This window comes from Marmota monax, unplaced genomic scaffold (genome assembly GCF_021218885.2).
Source record: "Marmota monax isolate L192 unplaced genomic scaffold, Marmota_monax_Labrador192_F-V1.1 WCK01_AAM20220418_F8-fsc00181, whole genome shotgun sequence".
Lineage (NCBI taxonomy): Eukaryota > Metazoa > Chordata > Mammalia > Rodentia > Sciuridae > Marmota > Marmota monax.
In genome coordinates, this window is record NW_026694276.1 from 3,367,409 (window position 1) to 3,387,114 (window position 19,706).

General features: G+C 38.5%; 1 long non-coding RNA gene across 1 annotated transcript; it reads right to left on the reverse strand.

Annotated features, from left to right (window-relative positions):
- Nucleotides 1-4,012: 4,012 nt before the first annotated feature.
- LOC124108637 (uncharacterized) lies at nucleotides 4,013-17,307 on the reverse strand. Its single transcript, XR_006856737.2, has 3 exons — nucleotides 17,039-17,307; nucleotides 8,211-8,361; nucleotides 4,013-4,160 (listed from the first exon to the last, which is right to left on the reverse strand). It is a non-coding gene; the product is annotated as an uncharacterized LOC124108637 (long non-coding RNA).
- Between the last annotated feature and the right edge of the window lie 2,399 nt (nucleotides 17,308-19,706).

The window sequence follows — 19,706 nt, forward strand, 5'->3', positions numbered from 1 at the left end:
TTTGAAATATTTACTTCTAATATTCTCTTCCTAGTAAAAGACAAAAACCAATAGAGAAAGAACCAATTATATGTACTGCTATAACTTCAATTGTAAACATAAAAACATCAATTTAAAAGTTAAAGGAAAAATTACAGGGTAGTAATTCACACCTGAATACAGTTTTTATCCTGGATTCTCAGGTAATTTATAAATTATAAATATTTTATTTTGGTGCTACATAGATGCCATATGTAGCATTGTTATTTTCTGCAGAATATTCCAGTGTTAATTGAGATACAGAGATAGAATACATTCTATATGGGTGTTGGGACCTGTATCCAGAAGTTATATATCTTATTGAAGAGACAGCCGTTGGAGACAATACCCACATGCTGCTTTCATTGCCAAAGTCAATTGAATGGGTGGGCCCTTCTTTATCTTGAATCAAGGAGAAGGAGTCCCCCCCTAAAGAATCTCCTGTTGCAGCCTTTCCCCTGACCACTTGCCCCCTCCGTGGCACCTACAAGTCTTTACCACTCTTCTCTTTCCCACTTTCTGTTCCCTGTTTCCTTCCCAGTAAAAGGCTTCACTTCCTACTTCTCTAAAGACATCTCCCAGGTCAATGTCACATCTCCTGCAAGACCTTCCCTGTCCCCACCAATTCTATTACTGGCAGGCCAGGACATCTAAGAACTTGCCACACTCTCCCCCTCAATCTCTTGATCTATCTCCTTTGTTGCCACTTTTTCTTCCTCCCCTTGTATCTCAGAGGAAAGAACCTTCCCTTCTTTCAGTGCTAATCCACTTGCATCGGCCCCTGATTTCATCCTCTTCTGCCTTTACCACGATCATTTTGCCATTCATTATCCGTATGCCCCCACCCTATCTCACCATGCATCTCTACTGGCTTAATCCCCTCAGCCAACAAGTTTCTTCTAGCCTATATAAACACACACACACACGCACACGCACACGCACACACACGCACACACACACACACACTCTTATTGTAGATAAATGTAGATACATGTATCTTTCCTTTATTCCCAAACCTTTTTTAAAAATATTTTTTAGTTGTCAGTGGACTTTTATTTTATTTATTTATATGTACTGCTGAGAACCCAGTGCTTCACATATGCTAGGCAAGCGCTCTACCACTGAGTCCCAACCCCATCCCACTCCCAAACCTTTTAAGAGAGAAATTTATCCCTTGCTGATCTTACTTCCTCAACCCATTGCAGTATCCTCTTCCTATATTTACTGAGAATCTGCACATAAAAATGATGTAGAAATAAAGATGGACAGGGGAGTTCCTATTTCCAAGAAACTTCTAATAAGTATGCAAAAATTCATAGGAGAGCTGCCTGGAGGAAACTGGAGAAGCTTCCTAAGGAAGTGATGTTTGCATTAAGCCTTAAACCATGAGTTTGGTATTGCCAGGCAGAGGCTGTACATATACTGAGTAAGGGTAATCATATGACTGACAGAAGAAACAACTTATGCAGAGAATTGTGAAACCATAATATTAGGGAGTACCAAATGCCTCAATTGTAAGAGTTAGTTCCTAGTAAGGAATGCGTGCAGTGGCTCTCAAACTTTAGTATGCACCAGAATTACCCAGAATATTTGTAAGGAACTCCAGTTGCTGGACTCCATTCTTAGAGTTTGGGGTGAGTGTGGAATGAGTTGGATAATTTACATTTGCAGCAAGTTCCCAGGTAATATGGATATTGCTGTTCTGGGGACCACACTTTGCAAATCACTGTTTTAGTCATCCAAATTCTGCTTGTATTATCCTAGTGAAATTACTTTTAGATCTCTTTTTAAAGATCTCCAACTGCAGAATCCAATTAACTGGTTCTCAGTTCTGATCCTTCTTGATCAGTTTGCAGCATTTTGCATTGTCCACAATTTCAGTAATCTTCCAATCATTTCCCAGGTTCCATTCTCACTTTCTTTCAGTCCTTTCACTAAACTGAAGCCCCAAGGATTGCCCAAAATACAAGTATAATCCTATCACTCTATACTCAAAACCCATCAATGGCTTCAAAATTCACAGACACATAGAAAATGCATGGCTTTCTGGCCTTTTCTGCTGTTGCCGCATATTGTACAGTCTATGTCTGGGCTCATGAAACTACCAGCCAGTCCTCAGACATGCTATGGGCTCATGTCCTCCTCACCTCTGTGCATATACTTCCTTTGCCTGGAATGCCCTTCCTCCCTGCTCTCCCTTATCCATTGTGCCCTCACCTGTGGAATCCCAGCTCAAGGCCTAGTGCAAATGTCACATCCTCAGTGCAGCCTTCCTCAGCCTCAAGGTTCCTTTCCCTGAGCCCCTATAGAGTTAGTTTCTACATATTATATGTTCATTTAACAATTAGCTGAGTGTGTGAGTACTGTTTTGGGGTTTACAAAAGTATACACTCTAATCTTATTAGTTTTGTTATTCTCATAGAAGATATTCGATATAGGTGCATTGAATAAATGCTGGGAAGATATTCGATATACGTGCATTGAATAAATGCTGGGAACACAGCACACACTCTGCACATGATGATTTGGGTAGGCTGCCTATCCAGTGGAACCAGAAGTGGGCAGGTAGGCAAAGAGGAGGAGGAGGACATAAAGAGAAACTTCATTAATGAGCCAAAGTCAAACGTGCCACCTCACAGCCACCTGACTCCCTGACTGAGGAGTTGAACCATGTCCTTTTATTTCGCATGACTCTCTCTTTCTTTGATGACATAGTAGTTTGTCAGCTCTATGGACCTGGCAGTTAATTATGCAGCTGCCTTTCTTGCTTTTGGTAAAATACTTGTGGGGGAACTTATCTAGAGCTAAGGAGCAATCTCTGTGGAGACTGAGCAGAAAATACTTTGGTAGCATGGCTTGATGCATATACCATCAGCCATTCACCTCCTGTTCCAGCTCAACTGCTGAGGAATGCTGGGAGAGTCTCTGACTATAAGAACATATCCTGTCTGCTGCCATTCTTCTTATCCTCCTTCTTTCTTCCACTCTCTCAGACTTAGTCCTGCACATTCTGATTTCTGAGGTGGCTAGAGCCTGCAGAAATAAAACAGGCCCATGTTGCTATATGGCTAGGCTGTATTCTCCTTATTTGCTAGTAAAACCATAAAGTTAAGAAAGCATCTATCAGCTAGTGAGAATTTTTTTACCTTTCCTCATCTTCCTCCAACTCTGCAACCATTCCTGTGAGAACAGCCTTTTACATAGTGACTCCTATGTGCTAGGTGTTTTGCATACATGATCTCATTAAATCCTCACATCTTTTCCAAAAGGTAGGTATCTTTTTCTCCATTTAACAAATACAGATACTGAGGCTCACAGAAGTTAAATAATTTGTCCAAGATCAAAAAGCTAGCAAATGTAGGGGCTGGGGTTGTAGCTCAATGGTAGAATGCTCACCTTGAACATGCAAGACCTGGGGTTTGATCCTCAGTACCATACAAAAATAAATAAGTGAAATAAAGGCATATGTCCAACTACAACTAAAAAATAAATAAATAGATAGATATATAAATAATAAATAAAAACCTTTTTAAAAAAAGCTAGCAAGTATAGAGGTAGAACTTGAACTCCTGGTACAATAATTCCAAAGCTTGTATGTTTTCTATTACTCAAACCATCTTGGAGAACTGAAAAGGCCAAATGTTAGAGTCAGCCATATCACAGCAAAAATTAAATTCAATACACGACCAGTGTAACTCCACATCACGTATAACCACAAGAATGGGATCCTAATTAGAATAAGTTATACTCCATGTATGTATAATATGTCAAAATACACTATACTGTCATCTATATCTAAAAAGAACAAATTTTTTAAAAAGAAAAAAATTAAATTTCAAAGTAGTTTGATTTCCAGGGCAGCCCACAAAAAAATACTATATTGAAAAATTCTTTGGATATGTTTAATGTTGCAAGAATTTACAAAACTTAAAAATTGATGCTACAATGTGAAAATGACCCAGGATTGGAAAAGCTATCGGTTACTCACAGTGTCCTTTGTTTTACTCTTCTGTAGCCAGTGGCCCCTCTCAGTTGGATGTGTCTGATCAGGGATGCTTCCCTGTTACTTCAAGTCATACATTCACCTGTGATTTGCATACTCCCTGGGAATGTTGCCTTTTAAAATCTTCCCTCTTCTCTCTCTGGAGCACAAAGTATGACCAGATAGGAGGAATAAGATTGTGTCTACATGCACAACTATTTTGACAAAATATAAATTATTTTTTTTCTAAAACAATGCTAGTTTCACTTAAATGTTGATGAGGAATTTTAGAGGGTCAATTTGACACCTAAAACATAGGCTTTCCTCTATATTTCTTTGTTCAACTTGTGCTCATGGCATCGAGAATAAACAGAGCTGGTGATAACATCCATCACAGAGTTATTAAGCACACAGAGTGGGTGATAAAGTCAACAAGAAGCTGAAAGCAAGATTTACCACGGATAAGCTGCCAAGAGTTGGCTGTAGATTCTAAGTGGACACTGTGGCTCATTCATTTTCTCCCTTTAGATTTCCAACCCCAAAACATCATCCCTGCTTTGGTGTTTATGACAAGAGTAAGAGAGTAGGAGACAAAGAAACCATGGGTGTCACATGTAGGAAATGAATACAATACATTAATGATTTGTCTAAGACAAAATGCAAAGACTCGATAGTAAATTCTTGAGTGCTATGAAAGAATAAAAAAAGACAATTAAAATATCAAAACAAAAATAATATGCTAGAGGAGACACAAATGGTTGCTTCCTTCAAGCAGTATTTTGTTTTCTTGTCCTAGCTATCTCAAGCTCAGCTGAGGTTCTAGAGTCTGCCTATTATTCAAAGACTTAAAATTGTTTTCTTTGGATTATTCCCACTCCTATAATTTTCTTGCCTCTCTTTTCAAAAGTAGGTTAAGGATGTTCAGGTTTCCCTCAAGCGTCTTAAGGAGTTAGTCATGATTACAGTTGCATCTTTTAAATTGCCCAACCCGTTGAAAGGCTGCCATGAAAGGAGCTTTTACAAACACAATCTGGGCAGTGTTTTTCATTGTCATATGTTGCAAAATGTGACCCAGAAGTTACCTCCAAATGGGTAATTAGCATAAAAGCTGCTGAAGCAAAGGAGAGGAAGGTGGGCTACTGTCCCCATGGAAAAGGCTGCTGATCTCTCTGCAGGGAACATGTACACTGAAAATAAAAGGAGGAGAAGCTTTTTGCTAATAAGTATGAGAGGGTTTTACACAGCTCAGTGGCACCTAATAAGTGGTCACAACTGCTTTCTGGGTTAGAATCCTCTCTAGAAGCTACTTCTCAGTCATTGACCCTGGCTGCCTGTTTCCTGACCATCTACTCTTCTTGTGCTCCTCTTTAAATTAGATTAAAGCTTCATCACCCATCATGGTACTTGTCTCCCCATCATTGCCCTTCAAGGGAGACTTTGTAGAATCTCACCTATGAAATTTTAATAGTGGCTTAAAAGTGGTTAACTTTATGTGTCAACTGTACTGAACTAAGAGTAACTCAGAGAGCTAGTAAAACATTACTTTGGAGTATATCTGTGATAGTGTTTCCAGAAAAGAATAGCAATTGAATTAATGGACTGAGTAAAAGGATTAGTCTCACAGGCGGGCGTCCTCCAACCCACTGAAGGCCCAAAGAGAACAAAAAAGCTTAGAGAAAGGATGAATTTGCTACTCTCTTCTCCTGTGCTCAGGTATCAGTGCTCCTGGTTCCTCAGTCTTTGGAGTTAAGACTGGAATTTAATGATTGGTTTCCTTGGTTATCACGCCTTCAGACTTGGACTAGAACTATACCACCGGCTTTTTTGGGCCTCCATCTTACAGACAGGAGATCATGGAACTTTCTAGTATCCATAATCTCCTGAGCTAATCTCTCATAACAAAGTTCTCTCTCTCTCTCTCTCTCTCTCTCTCTCTCTCTCTCTATATATATATATATATATATATATATATATATATATACACACACACACACTCTATATATATATATTTTTTTTCTATCAGTTCTGTTCCCCTGGAGAACCTTAATATATGCAGATATATTGTGATTGTAGTTTATATACAAGTTGTTTTTATTCCCCCAAAACCATCCTCACTCCTGTTGAGAATGCATGACCTATCTGATGACAGACAGTAGACTGATCTGGATCACAATAAATGGAGATCACAGAATTCGATGTGATACAAAAACAATTTGGGCAAAAATCCAGGCAGATAGCAAGTGTAGGAGTTTGTCTAAATAAGGCTCAGGTCATGACAGATAGCTGGCTATAAAGCCTAGCCAAGCAGAACACAGGGTGGATGATGCCGTTGAAGGCAATGTTGATGGAAGACATGAGAGCAAGGTTCAAGGTAGGCAGAGGCATGGAGAATATTTATACACTGGGTTAGATAGTGCCTCTTTCAGAGGAACCCTCTTATCCAGACAAGTTCCCTGGAGGAGAATTTGCTTGCAGTTCTGAAGCTAGACTTAGACATTCTACCTTTGATTCTAAAGAGCATGGACAACTAAGCTGACTGTTTCCCATTGATGAAAATCTGCATTTTTTTTGTAGGGAAACATGTCATGTTGGTCCCTGTATTCCCTTAGAACCATTCACACCTCCCAGTACTTTGAATCCTACATATCAGATGAAAGAACAGAGCCATCCAAACTGATTTAGAACTGGGCAAGGGTGTCTACATCCCTGGTATTCAAGAAGGTTGAGCTGATAGGAGGTCTGGTGTTTCTCTTCCTCAAGTCATTTGCCTTCTGGAGATGCTTCCTCTTCTGAGCTAAAAATAGTAGCAGAACCAGGGCCCTTAGTAGGGAGCTCTCAAAGTTATGCTTCTGACAACCCTTAGCATCTCTTAGTGATTAAATTCAGTGGGCTCTCTCATTGATTTCCAGGTACACAGTGCATCTGGTGCTAGTGTGTGCTCTCTTCTCTTTGACTAGGGTCAGCACTAACTCCACCTTTCATCACACTCTGCCTCTTGGAGTCTTCTGAGTGCTCTCTGCAAGAGTCTTCTCAGTCTCTTACTTCCTCCTTACTTTTCATCAAGGGCACCCTTTTTATCTTTCGGTTGCTTTCTATTGCCTGACATGCTTTTTGGTTTATATGTTCAATGTAATTTAGTAAAATTGTTGAGCACTTGCTATATGACTAGCACTGGAATAAGCAAAGTGTAGTCCTTGCACACTCTTTTTTAAAAAAAAATTTGTAGTTGTAGATGGACAAAATGCCTTTATTTTATTTGTATATGGTGCTAAGGATCGAACCCAGTGCCTCGCACATGCAAGGCAAGCGCTCTGCCACTGAGCTACAGCCCCAGACCCTTGCATGCTCGTACGGAAGAACAGATATGGATATAACCAAGCAAAATGCAATGTAAAATATATAATATAGACATGTACAAGATATCTTAGCTACTCAAAGTAGCTAAGATTCTGTCTTGAGAATATCATAAAAGGCACTGCAGAGGGGAAAATTCGATCTGTGCCTTAAGAATGAATAGAAACTTATAAAACAGAAATGCTGAAGAGCATTACAGAGAAAGATAAGGATGAGAAAAGCACATCATGATCGAGAAGAATTTGGAAGTCCATGTGACTGAATGGGAAGTAGGTGAGAATGGATCAGGGCAAGGGGTATGTGATGACTACATGGTAGTTTCAGTCACCAACTAAATCTTGATGATTATGTAACATGAAAATGTGTGTGTGTGTGTGTGTGTGTGTGTCTCCCTCCCTCCTTCCAGGCTGCCATGAGCTGAGAACTTTCTCTTCCATGCCCTTACACCATGACATTCTGTCTCAACCTTGGGCCAAAAGCAATGGAGTCAGCCAACCATGGACTAAGATCTCTTAAGTCCTTGAACTTAAGAGGACTAGAAGCTTTCATTAAAAACTAATTAACAATGTACTTGGCCAAGCCTCTTCACATGGTGGATTTCCATGGCTATGATTCAAACAAAAACAGAATATGTACCCCTTAGGATGGACTGGAAACGCTTTATGCTTATTGCCATTAGTCACATTCTCTCTCATAAGAGCAATTACAAGAGAGCTAATGGCTAACACCTTTCAAATTAATAAATACAGAGTTTCTAAAAATAGAAAGTAAATAGCAATAGGTAAAACCTAATATTAATGACCACTTGCTCTGGAAACTAAAGAAATATAGTGTCCATCCTTACACACAGTCTTACCTTACTTTTATTAGCAGGCAGTTAACAAATATTCACGGTTATCATTGCATTGAAGACTTTCACTGTCCACCAAGGATATTTTTAAGAAATATATTCTGGTTGATTGAGTTTTTTTCTCTCATCATTTGCCTTCTCACCACAACTGAGGAAGCTGTATTAGAAAGGAAGAGAACTGAATGTGAAATCCTATTTGTCATATATTTACTTCTTGAACCATTGGTTTCTTAGAAATAGAACATTTTAAACATTTAAAAAAACATCAATTGGAATTGAAGAGAATAATGGCTCCCCAAAGATGTCCATATCCTAAACCATTAAATGATAGCTGCTTACATGGCAATGGGGACTTTGCAGATATGATGAAGCTCAGGGAAGATGAGATCAGATTATTCAGATAGGTCTGATATAATCACAAGGATTCCTCTATTAAAAGAAGGTGGAAGTGTTAGGGAAAGAGATGTGACAATGGAAGCAAAGGGTGAGAAGAGCAAAGGGTGAGAAGACACAGCCATCAGCCAAAAAAAAAAAAAAAAAAAAAAATGTGAGCAGACTCCAGAATCTAAAAAAAGTGAAAAACAGATTATCTTTGCAAGTTCCAGAAGGTAAGCTACACTGGTAATTTTAGCCCTATCAAGTTCATTTCAAACTTCTGATTTCCAAAGAATAAAATGATAAATTTGTTTCTGAATCATTAAGTTTGTAGTAATATGTTATGATAGCAGTAGGAAACTCAGATGCAAAGGCAGGCAGGCAGGATGTGGGAGTAGAGAGCAATCCAGGTAAAAGGGATAGCAGAAACCAAGGCACAGAGGCATAAACTAGCGTGACTCACCCTTAGGACCAGGTTGCAAGTAGTTCAGTGTTGCTTGAGTTCAAAAATCACCAAGTAAGTTGTAGAAGACAAAGCTGGAATGTGAATAAGCACTAGATGATATAGGCCTGACCACGAACTGCCCTACCATGGAGTTTAGATATTGCTTAAGTGTACAAGGTAAATCCAGACACTTTAGTGGTTTAAAACAAAATACAGAATTTTCAGTTTGAAAGAAAGGTTGAATGGGGAAGAGCCTGGGACAGGAAGACTACTTAGGAAGCTATTGCAAAAGTCCCAGCAAGAGGTGGTGTGACTCAAACTAAAGCAGTGTGAGGAAGAGGTCAAGGTAGTAGCATTTAGGACCCAGAGGGTGACAGAATATTGGTGGTAAAGAGAAAGAGAAGAATCAAAGATGATCCCAGGTTTCTCCTTGGACTTGGGTGGATGCCCTTGCTATCTACTAAATGGCAAAAATTGAAGGTTCCTCCCAATATTTCTTGGTTTCATATTTTCTTTATTTCGTATCCATTAGATTCATTAGTTCAACTAACTTGTGTCTAGGCTGTCTTTAAAGTCTCCTACCCATTTTTCCAAATTCTATCATTGCCCATCCTTAATGTAGTCCTAACCTTGTAGTTAGAAAAATTAATTTAATTATTCATCAGATACTTATTTATTGCCTACTGGGTACCAGGTACCCCTAAAGACTCTGGGAATGTTGTAAAGAGCAAAGCAATTTTTTAAAATAAACTAGCCTAAATTTAATCTAGAAGATCTTCTTACGAGGCTCTTTTGGACATTTTCACCTCCAGTTCACATCTATGATTACTTTCAATTTCTTCTCACTATATATGTATATTTACTTTCTTTTTCTTTTCTTTGGTGTATGTGTGTGTATGTGTGTGTGTTCTCAAGCCCTCTACCTCCTCATCCCAAATTAGCTATAAAGAGTCTTAACTTACAAATGTGATCTAAAGGGGTACTTCAAACTCTCTGTGGGGTTTAATTTTTTTAATTTGTTTTCTTAAAAATGTCCAAACTTGTGGTCTGCGTCCTTTTACCCCTGACTACTACATAGGTTGTGCCACATATGACTCATTGTGTGAATTCCACAGTTCCCAAACTAGTTTATACCCAGCTCACTGAAATCAGCCCACTGATGACATGCTCAGATGTCACAACATTCTGAGTTTTCTCTCAAAACTTCTAAATGCTTACTCTCTATTTCAGCACCATCCACAGACCACATTTTTACTCCTCATACTTATTCTCTTACTAGAACAGTTTTGAGGAATTTAGACAATTTTTAAATACATGCTTAATTATAAAGTAAATCTATTTTGTCTTGCCAGCCCTCTAAAGCCTATATTTGTTATGCTAACTTATGTTTTCCTATAAGAGATTGTGGACTATGTGGAGTCATGAGACATGAGAAGAAAGAGATGAAGAGCTGTGGGACTTTTTTTTTTTAAATGGTTTGGCATACCATTTTATCTATCCATCTATCTATCTATTTGTTTATTTATTTATTGAGTACCAGAGATGAACTCAGGGCCTTGCACATGCTGGGCAAGCACACTACTGCTGAACTACATCCCCAACCATCTGCAGTCCCTTATAAAATTTTATTTTGAGACAGGATTTTGCTAAGTTGCTGAGGCTGGCCTCAAACTTTGAATGCTCCTGCCTCAGCTTCCCACATAGCTGGGATTACAGGCATGTAATCAGTTTTAAAAATGAATACCTCTTATTCTCCTTTGCTTTTCATGTTTTTCTTTTATTTCTTTAATCAACTACTGCCTTAACCTAATCTCAACTCATACAAATGAAGAATGAAGTTAATGTGAAAGACTCTCAGTTCTTTTTTTCAAAGATTCAGTTCTTTATCAAGTTCTTATAGTCCAACCACCTCGATTTCACCAGCCCTAATTAAATGAAGTTATTTAACGTAAATCATAGTTTCAATTTAACCTCAGGCTTATGAACTGGATGAGAGTAAGAGAGAAAGAAGGAGCCTTTTGTCTCTGGGTCACTGGCTCAGTACTGGGGCTGGCTTATGCTGGACATCCTCCAGCCCCCAATGAGTATGTTTGAAACCTTATATTATTGCTCGTTCGGGACCTTTTCTCAGTCCTCATCATCCGTATCCTTTCTTTGTTTTGACATTATGAACTCTTTGTTCCCTGTGAACAAACTCTTTCTATGGCTTCTTGACTCCACATTTGATTTCCCCTATTTCTGTGCCTACTCCAGTTTCATCTTTGTGGTCTTATTCTCTCTCCTCCTTCCCAAGGAAATCATCCTAGACTGCTCTATACCTCTCACATGTTCTCCAGATGCTGTCTTCCGTGCTCTGGACTCAGTTATCATTTAGAAATCCTCATGAGCTAAACTCTTTCCTGAGTGTGAGACACATAGTTCCAACTGCTTTCTTAACATCTTCATTTAGGTATCTCTAAACAACTCTGTTACTTCCTTGCTTTCCATATCACAATACCATCTACTTCAACATTCAATATAAATAAACTCATGCAATCTCTTTTTTTTTTTGCCAATGAATTTTTCTTTCTTTTTTTTTGTTCTTTTTAGATATACATGACAGTAGGGTGTATTTTGACATATTATTATACATAAATGGGGTATAACTTCCCATTCCTGTTGTACATGATGTGGAGTTACACTGGTCATATATTCATATATGAAAATAGGGAAGTTATGCCTGACTCATTCTACTGTCTTTCCTACTCCCATCCCCCATCCCTTCCCTTCATCCCTCTTTGTTGGAATTACTCTTGACTCTTTTTTTCCCTCATTCTTTTGTCTTCAACCAGCCACCAGCCACCATGGTGGCATGCTGTATTTATTTCTCCATCATTCTTTTCTCCATCTCCACTGCCTTGGTTCAGGCCCCCATCACTCCTAAGCTGAACCATTATCACTTCTCTGAACCCTCAGCTCAACGATCAGGCTTTCCCATCCAAAAACACCACCCTGGTGCTGCCTGTCCCTTTCTCTGACAGACAACTCCCTCATTCAGATTCCTGAACACTGACCTCCCAAACCTTTTTTTCTCTAGCTTTTTGTAATACCACCATGGCTCCTTTATTAGCATGCATCTCAGGCCTTGACATTTATATAATAACTACAAGAAAAATCACCATATCACTCAGTCTGTCTTCTCAGGTATTCTCAATATTTCCTAAATGCACACCATTTCTAACAGCCCTCCGTACCTTTGTACCTTCTGTTCTTACAACCAGCTATGAATCAAACCTTATCATTCTGCCTGAATGGATTATTATTCATCTTCTTGGTACCTGTGTTTCAGTTTCTGGAGTGACTTTTCCAAGCAAAGGTCACTTCTCCTTCTAGCGCAGTCCCATAGCATTTTGTAAGGCCCTCTATGGATAGTTCATTCAATGGAGTTTTTATGAACCAAACACTGAACTAGACTTATATAAAGCAGCTTGCCTTTAATTGGTAGAGAAAAATACAAATATATATATATATATAAACAAATACAGGTATGTATTTTAAAACAATCAATATTACTATATTTCCTGTAGAAAAAGTATAGGCAGAACACGTGGACAAAGAGAAGAATGGGTCAATTCTACCTGAGAGATTAGAGATGGGAGGAAAAAAAAATAAGAAAATCTGTTACAAAGGAGATAACACTTTGTGGAGTGACAAGAGGAGTCATTTCAAGCATTCCAGGGAGGGGACAGCATGAGGAATGACCCACATTTAGGAAAAAGCAATTGGTTCACTGTAACTAGACCCTGGGCATCAGCATAGATCCAGTTAGATGAGAAGTTGGAGAACAGGAAGGAGGTTTCACCACAAAGGCCTCAAGGCGCCACTGTAGGGTTTTCAGCAAGGGCAGGTATATTTTTAGAAGGATCATTCTAGCAATAGTGTGCAGAGTGCAATAGAATTTTAAAGAGTAGGGTACACATCTGCTTTCCAAACTGGATTGTAAGCTCCTTCATGTTGAGTCCTCTGTCTTTTTCTATCTTCCTAATGCACTCATTCACTACCCAATGAGAGGGGCTCCGTGATGCTCATCCTGGAATCAGGGAAGGGAGCTGTAGGCGGGCTGTGTTCCAACCCGGTGAGACATTAGCAAGTCACTCTGTACTTCTGTTTTTTCATCTATAAAATGGTGGCCTATCCAAGATCATCTTTCAGTTCTCTTTTGCTCTTATTTTCTGTAATTGTATAAGGGAGGGTCCTTGTTTTTTCAGTTTGCAGTCAATATTTGGTAAAGTAAGAACAATAATACTGGTTTACAGAGGTGTCAATAGATTAGTGTACCAAGTACAGGTTGACCAAAAGATTATATAAGCTATTCTCTGAATAGTGAGCAATGATTCTGGTTCAATTCACACAGAATAAGGATAGGTTCTTCCTGCTGTGGTTGTGTAGTCTCATCTCCTTGAATGTTTCTTCCTTTTTAAAGGAAATAAACAGAACTGACATTACTATTACTGTGGGCCTTTAAGGCATAAGACCAATACATTTCAAAAAAAACACAAGCAGTCTGAAGAAGTCATCCATCTGAACTGTTCTTTCTTAATTAGCACATCAGAATGCCCAGAGCTCTGTCAGGCTCTCCATGTTCCTTTCATACTTTCCATGTTTTTGACTTTGTAGACTATGCTCTGTCATTTCTGTTTCTGTTTCAAGATCTTGCTGGCCTTATCACCAGAATATAAAATTCAGGATCTCTAGCCACAGAGCACATTCCTATTGACCACAAAGAAGCAATAGTTTCTTTTATTCTCCATGTTATTTGATCTTTATCTTGATGACATCCTAGCCTTCAACTCTTGAAAAACATCTTTTTTTTTCCACTGATGATATGATTGTATTATCTTTTATCCAGTGATTATTTTCTTGATTAAATTTTTTCATCAGTGTACTTCTCTACCATGATCTGTCTCCACAATTACTGAGTAAAATTATTTGAATTTAATTTGTTAAATATTTGCCTTCAATTTTTTAAATTTAGTGATTTATTGGCTTTTTCCTAAGAAATATCATTCACAATCTACTATTGAATTCGTACATATAAATTATCTAATTTCTTAACATAATATCTATATTTACTCATAAAACAAAAAAAAATCCTCAATTGGATCATATTTTCATAATAGACTATGTCCACATGGGTTTCTTTTTACTGTAAAACATAGCTGCTAAATTTGTTCTGGGCCATAATTTTCCAGAGTAGCTTGTAAACCAGCCACAGTAATTTGGAGATGCTTCAACTGAGTTGAATTTTCTTTAAAACAAGGCTTTAGAAGAGGAAAAGAGGCCTGTTTATTACCTTGGAGGACAAAAAGAGAAAGACAGTGGTGACAGTGCCCATCCCTTATGTTCTCACACTTTAGGTAAAGTAGGCAAGACAGCGATGCCAATAACCCCATGTGCTTTGACTTCACTGGGTATGGGTTTTGTTTTCAGATACTTCTTTTTGGACAGTAAGCTAACAGGGTGGATATGGTTCTCAAAATAGCATCTAAACAAATAAGATACACAGTGAAATCAGTTCTTCCTCCAGATAGGGGTTCGGTGGTCTTATACTGCTCCCTTCTCCACCCTCCTGTGGTAGGGAAGAAGCTGGTCCATGGCTGGTCCATCTCCCAAGGATGTTACATAAGAAACACATATTCTAATTATTTATTTACTCCAAGAGCTACTCAGAGCATCTAGTTTTCATTTTTTGAACTGCATACAAAAGGTATTTGGGAGTAAAAGTTCAATAATTCTTAAGAATCAGAAGAGTTTCTTAAACTAAGTCACTATGACACAACAATAGAAAGTTCTAAAATTCACAACAGCTCTGCCTTAAGGGCCTGAGGTGATCTGTAAAAATAGTTCACTAATCTCTTGACCCATAAAACCCCACAAAATTGTGCAAAGCAAGAGATTCAAATCTTCATTTTCACTTTAAGAATGCCCATAAAACTGCCCAGGCAACCAAGTATTTAAAAGATGGCACTTTGAAGGAACAATGTGTGCCGTTACAGAATTACAATGGTAGATGTATCCTGGCCAAAAGCACATTTTGAAGCATATGCTCAGCATATGTAATGCTGAACTTAAAGGTTTCGATGTAGATTCTCTGGTCATTGAACACATCCAAGTGAAGAGAACACACAAGAAATGCTGCCATATTTACAATGCTCATGGTTAGATTAACCCATACACAAGCTCCCCTGCCAAATTATGATGGTCCTCACTGAAAAGGTACAGATTGTTCCTATACCAGAAGAGTAGGATGTATAGAAGAAAAAGATATTGCAAAAAAAAGGGGGGGGGGCTGGCATTGTGGCTTGGCATGCATGAGGCACTAGGTTTGAGTCTCAGCACCACATACAAATAAATAAAATAAATGTCCATCACCAGCTAAAAAATATTTCTTTAAAAAAAGATATTGCAGAAGAAATGGAAGAAACAAAAACTTACTGCTTGGGAATAAATTTAGCATAAAATAAATGCAAATGAAAGTTTAAAAAATCATAACAGGGCTGGGATTGTAGCTCATTGGTAAAGCTCTTGTCTCACATGCATGAGGCACTGGGTTTGATCCTCAGCACCACATAAAAATAAATAAATAAAGATATTGTATACAGTTACAAGTAAAAAAAATATTTTAAAAAATCAACAAATTTTAAAACAAGCACACCATCTAAAACTTATACAGTGTAATTTGAGCTGCTCATTGATCTCATAAAGTCAAAATAATATTCTGTAAGAAAAGTCCTAATACAGGCTAATACTTTCTGTTCCTTTTCTTATCTCTAAAGTGGGATAAGTATGAAAAATTTTAACTGTCCTGTGCAAGAAATAATAATGATAAGGAAAAATGTGGTCACTCTAGATTAGTTTATCTCATAAATAACTAAGAGTCTTTGAAAATTAAAATATCACAAATTAGTGAGAAATCTGAGTGCTTTCCAATTTACTTTTTTGCCTGGGTTTTCATAAGGGGATCAATGGTGAAAAGGCTAGTCTTATATCAAACCTGGGAGAAATAAAAGGAGTTGTGTATTGCCTTAAGAAAAATGACAGGAAAGGAAAATAAAAGGTACTTTTTGTTTTACAGGAAGATTTCAATGAACATAAATTATATTTATTGACCATTAATTACATTGGCATGTGCATTGCCTTTGCATCTGGCAGCGGACAATTGTTGAAAACAAGTTCTTGAACGAGTGGTTCTCCATGATCTAGCCTCACAAAAGTGCTCTATTTCACTTATTTTGGTTCTTAAAATGTTACTATCCAAACAAGTACCTCTTGTGAAAAGAGGGCAGAAAAAGATGAATTATTTTTAAAACTAAACTTGTCACTTTTTAGAAACAAACTTAACAAATGTCAGTGGTGACAGGTAATCATCTAACACATGAATGCCAAACATATAAACAGAGCTAAGTGTTGTTTTAATAAACCATTTACTTAGAGAATGTGGACTGAGATAGCCAATGCTGTAGTTACCATGTAACATGGGGACTACGAGTGCAACCTCCAGAGTCAGACTGTTTGGGTGTGAATTCTGATTTTGTCATTTGCGAGCTATCAGATCTTGGACAATCTTGGTGCTCTGATTTTCTCATCTGTGAAATGAAAACAATAACGATATCTACCTCATAGACTTTGGTGAAGTTATAAACGGAATGAGTTAATGAATGTAAAGTGATTAGAAAAGCACCTGTCAGCTGGGCATTGTGATGCACACCTGTAATTCCAGCTACTTGGAAATCTGAGGCAGGAGGATCACAAGTTCAACCGCCTGGGCAACTTAGTGAATTCCTGTCTCAAAATTAAACATAAAAAGGGCTGGGGATATAGTTCAGTGGTAGAGCATCCCTGGGTTCAAGTGCTGACCAAAAAAAAAAAGTGTATGGCCTAGAGTGAACACTTACTAATTGTTACAAGTTACACAGATTGATTGCTTCTAAAACTCTTTGTAACAGTGTAGGACTGAGATTGAAATAATACAGACCACATCTGAAAACTTCTGAAAGTGCTTCCCAAAAATCTTCTGTCTCCTGGAATCCTCACAGTTTACATCAAAGCAGAGGTTGGAATCTTTTCAGCTAGAACCTGTAATCATATAGCCAAAATTAAATGTGCTTAAAAAGAGAACTTTCAGGCTGGGGTTGTGGCTCAGAGGTAGAGCGCTCACACTTGGCATGCATGAGGCACTGGGTTCAATCCTCAGTACCATATAAAAGTAAAATAAAGGTATTGTGTCCACCTACAACAAATAAATAAATAAATAATGAACTTTCAATTTTTCCTATTATCCTCTTCTCCATTGGTATAACCCTTCCCCCCAGCCCCCAGCACGGGGAATTGAACCCAGAGCTTCCTTCATGGTAGGCAAGCACTTTACCTCTGAACTACATCCCCAACCCTGCAGTAACATTTTTTTCAATTAGTGTAATTAGAGTTCTAGTTAAAGACACTGGTCTGGATGCTGTAAGGAGGCAAGTCCGTATCTGAATAGGCTATTGTAGAAATTTTACCATCATGCACAACATCATCACTTGGGGAAAATATATTCCATGATGGCAAATAAGTATTCATCTCAATTCCACTCAATAAATCAAGGGTCCAGGATTGTTGACTACACCAGAACTGGTTCCTTGATTCCCTTCCTGTACTGAAGAGGAATATGCTTGCCTGAGAGACCAGGGGTGATCCTGCAGACCTACTTGAGCTGGATGGAATGGGGCACTGCCAGGTTGCCCTTGTTGAGTTAGATGGCTACTGAGTGCTGTGTCTTAAAGAGCTCAGGGTGGGATCTTCCCTCAAAGTTATCTTACAGTGACTTAGAATCCTTATACTCCACTGTGGCCCCCTACTCTGACTGAGGGTTTGTCCATGTAATAATGTCGTGACGGACCAAGCCATTTCCCAGGTCTGCTACTGCTTCTCCTGATTGGAAATACACCTATTTTAGGTGAACATCAAGGCCTGAAATTTAGACACTCTGTTGTTGTTTTGGTACCAGGGATTAAACTCAGGGGCACTCAACCACTGAGTCACATCCCCAGCCCTATTTCGTATTTTATTTAGAGACAGGGTCTCACTGAGTTGCTTAGTGCCTCGCCATTGCTGAGGCAGACTTTGAACTCACGATCCTCCTGTCTCAGCCACCCGAGCCGCTGGGTACACTATTGTTTTAACAACTAAAAAGTCAAAACCTACCCCCTCTGCCGTAACTATATAAATATTATTTATAAAAAAAAAACACATAAAAGGGTTAATTTGCTGATCAAGTATAAATTATGCCAAGATGAGAATAGAAAATGAGCACAAATTCCAGAAATAATATAAATAACATCTCACCCAGGTCTTCTGCCCTGAATCTGACCCCAATACCCAGACTGAAGTCTGTCTCTTATAGACACAAGTCCTGCCCCATTACTGTGCCAATGAAAGCCAGACCTCAGTCCAATTTCTTCTCCAGAAAAGAGGGGAAAAATCAGGAAATAGTTTATTATTTCCATTCCAGCACTTAGTCCAATGCCTGGCACAGTGCCTGGGACATAAAGAACTTTCAGCAAATATTGATTGAATGAACAGATAGGCTGCCACCCACCCCATAGCCGGTATGACTCGACATGGATTTAGCCTCCCGAGGCTCCTTTTATGTATTAATCCTGTTTCCATACCTGCTCCTCAGCATGTGTGGCTGCCCATCCTAGTTAGTTTTTCTGATCTGGGTAGTCATCTGCCCCTTGTTTCTGTTTCAAAGACCCTGGGAGAGCCAGTATAGTCTGTCACACGAGCTGATTGGCAGGGGAGAGGGATGCAAGGGGAGCCAGACCTTCTTATGTGGGACCTACAATTCCTTTTCCCTTGTCAAGGTCTGTTTCAAAGATGCATTCTATTGCCCAGAATCCTCGTGATTAACAACCATGAGTCCTATTGCTGAGAATCCCCTCTTTCCAATGCTTTGCTCTGCTCCTTGATTTACTCTTGGGATACTACAGTCATTATGACTCAGTGTTCTCTTTTTGCCATGAGGCATTTTATTCTCTTCTGTTTTGCACTGAAAACCCAAGTATAAAATAAACATTAACATAATTTTATTATAGATTTGCCAAAATCTGCAAAGACTTGAATTTACTTAGTCTGGTTCTTGGTTTTTCAACAAACTAATCTTCTCTTCTGAAAGCAACTGAAGTTACCTCCCTCTTGAAAGAAATCCTTTTCTCATTTTATTTATTTATTTTTAAAAAAATATTTATCTTTTTTTTTTTTTTTTTTAGTTTTCGGCAGACACAACATCTTTGTTTGTATGTGGTGCTGAGGATCGAACCCGGGCCACACGCATGCCAGGCGAGTGCTAGGCGAGTGTGCTACCGCTTGAGCCACATCCCCAGCCCTCTCATTTGATTTTATGGGCTACTTCAAGTAGTATATTGGATTCTGTCTCTCATATTTCTCAGTGTTCACAGTTTTCCCTATCCTCTTCCTTATTTTTTATGAAGGCTTTTGTTGGCTCTTGTCTCAGCTATAGCAACATCTTCTACATGGTCTTCTTACACTAATTTATACCAGCTCTGGTCCTTATTCTCTATGGGATTGGGGAAAGTTGCTTTCACTCTAATCCCCAGTTTCCTTGTGTATAAAATAGGCACAATAGATTTCAGTCATTT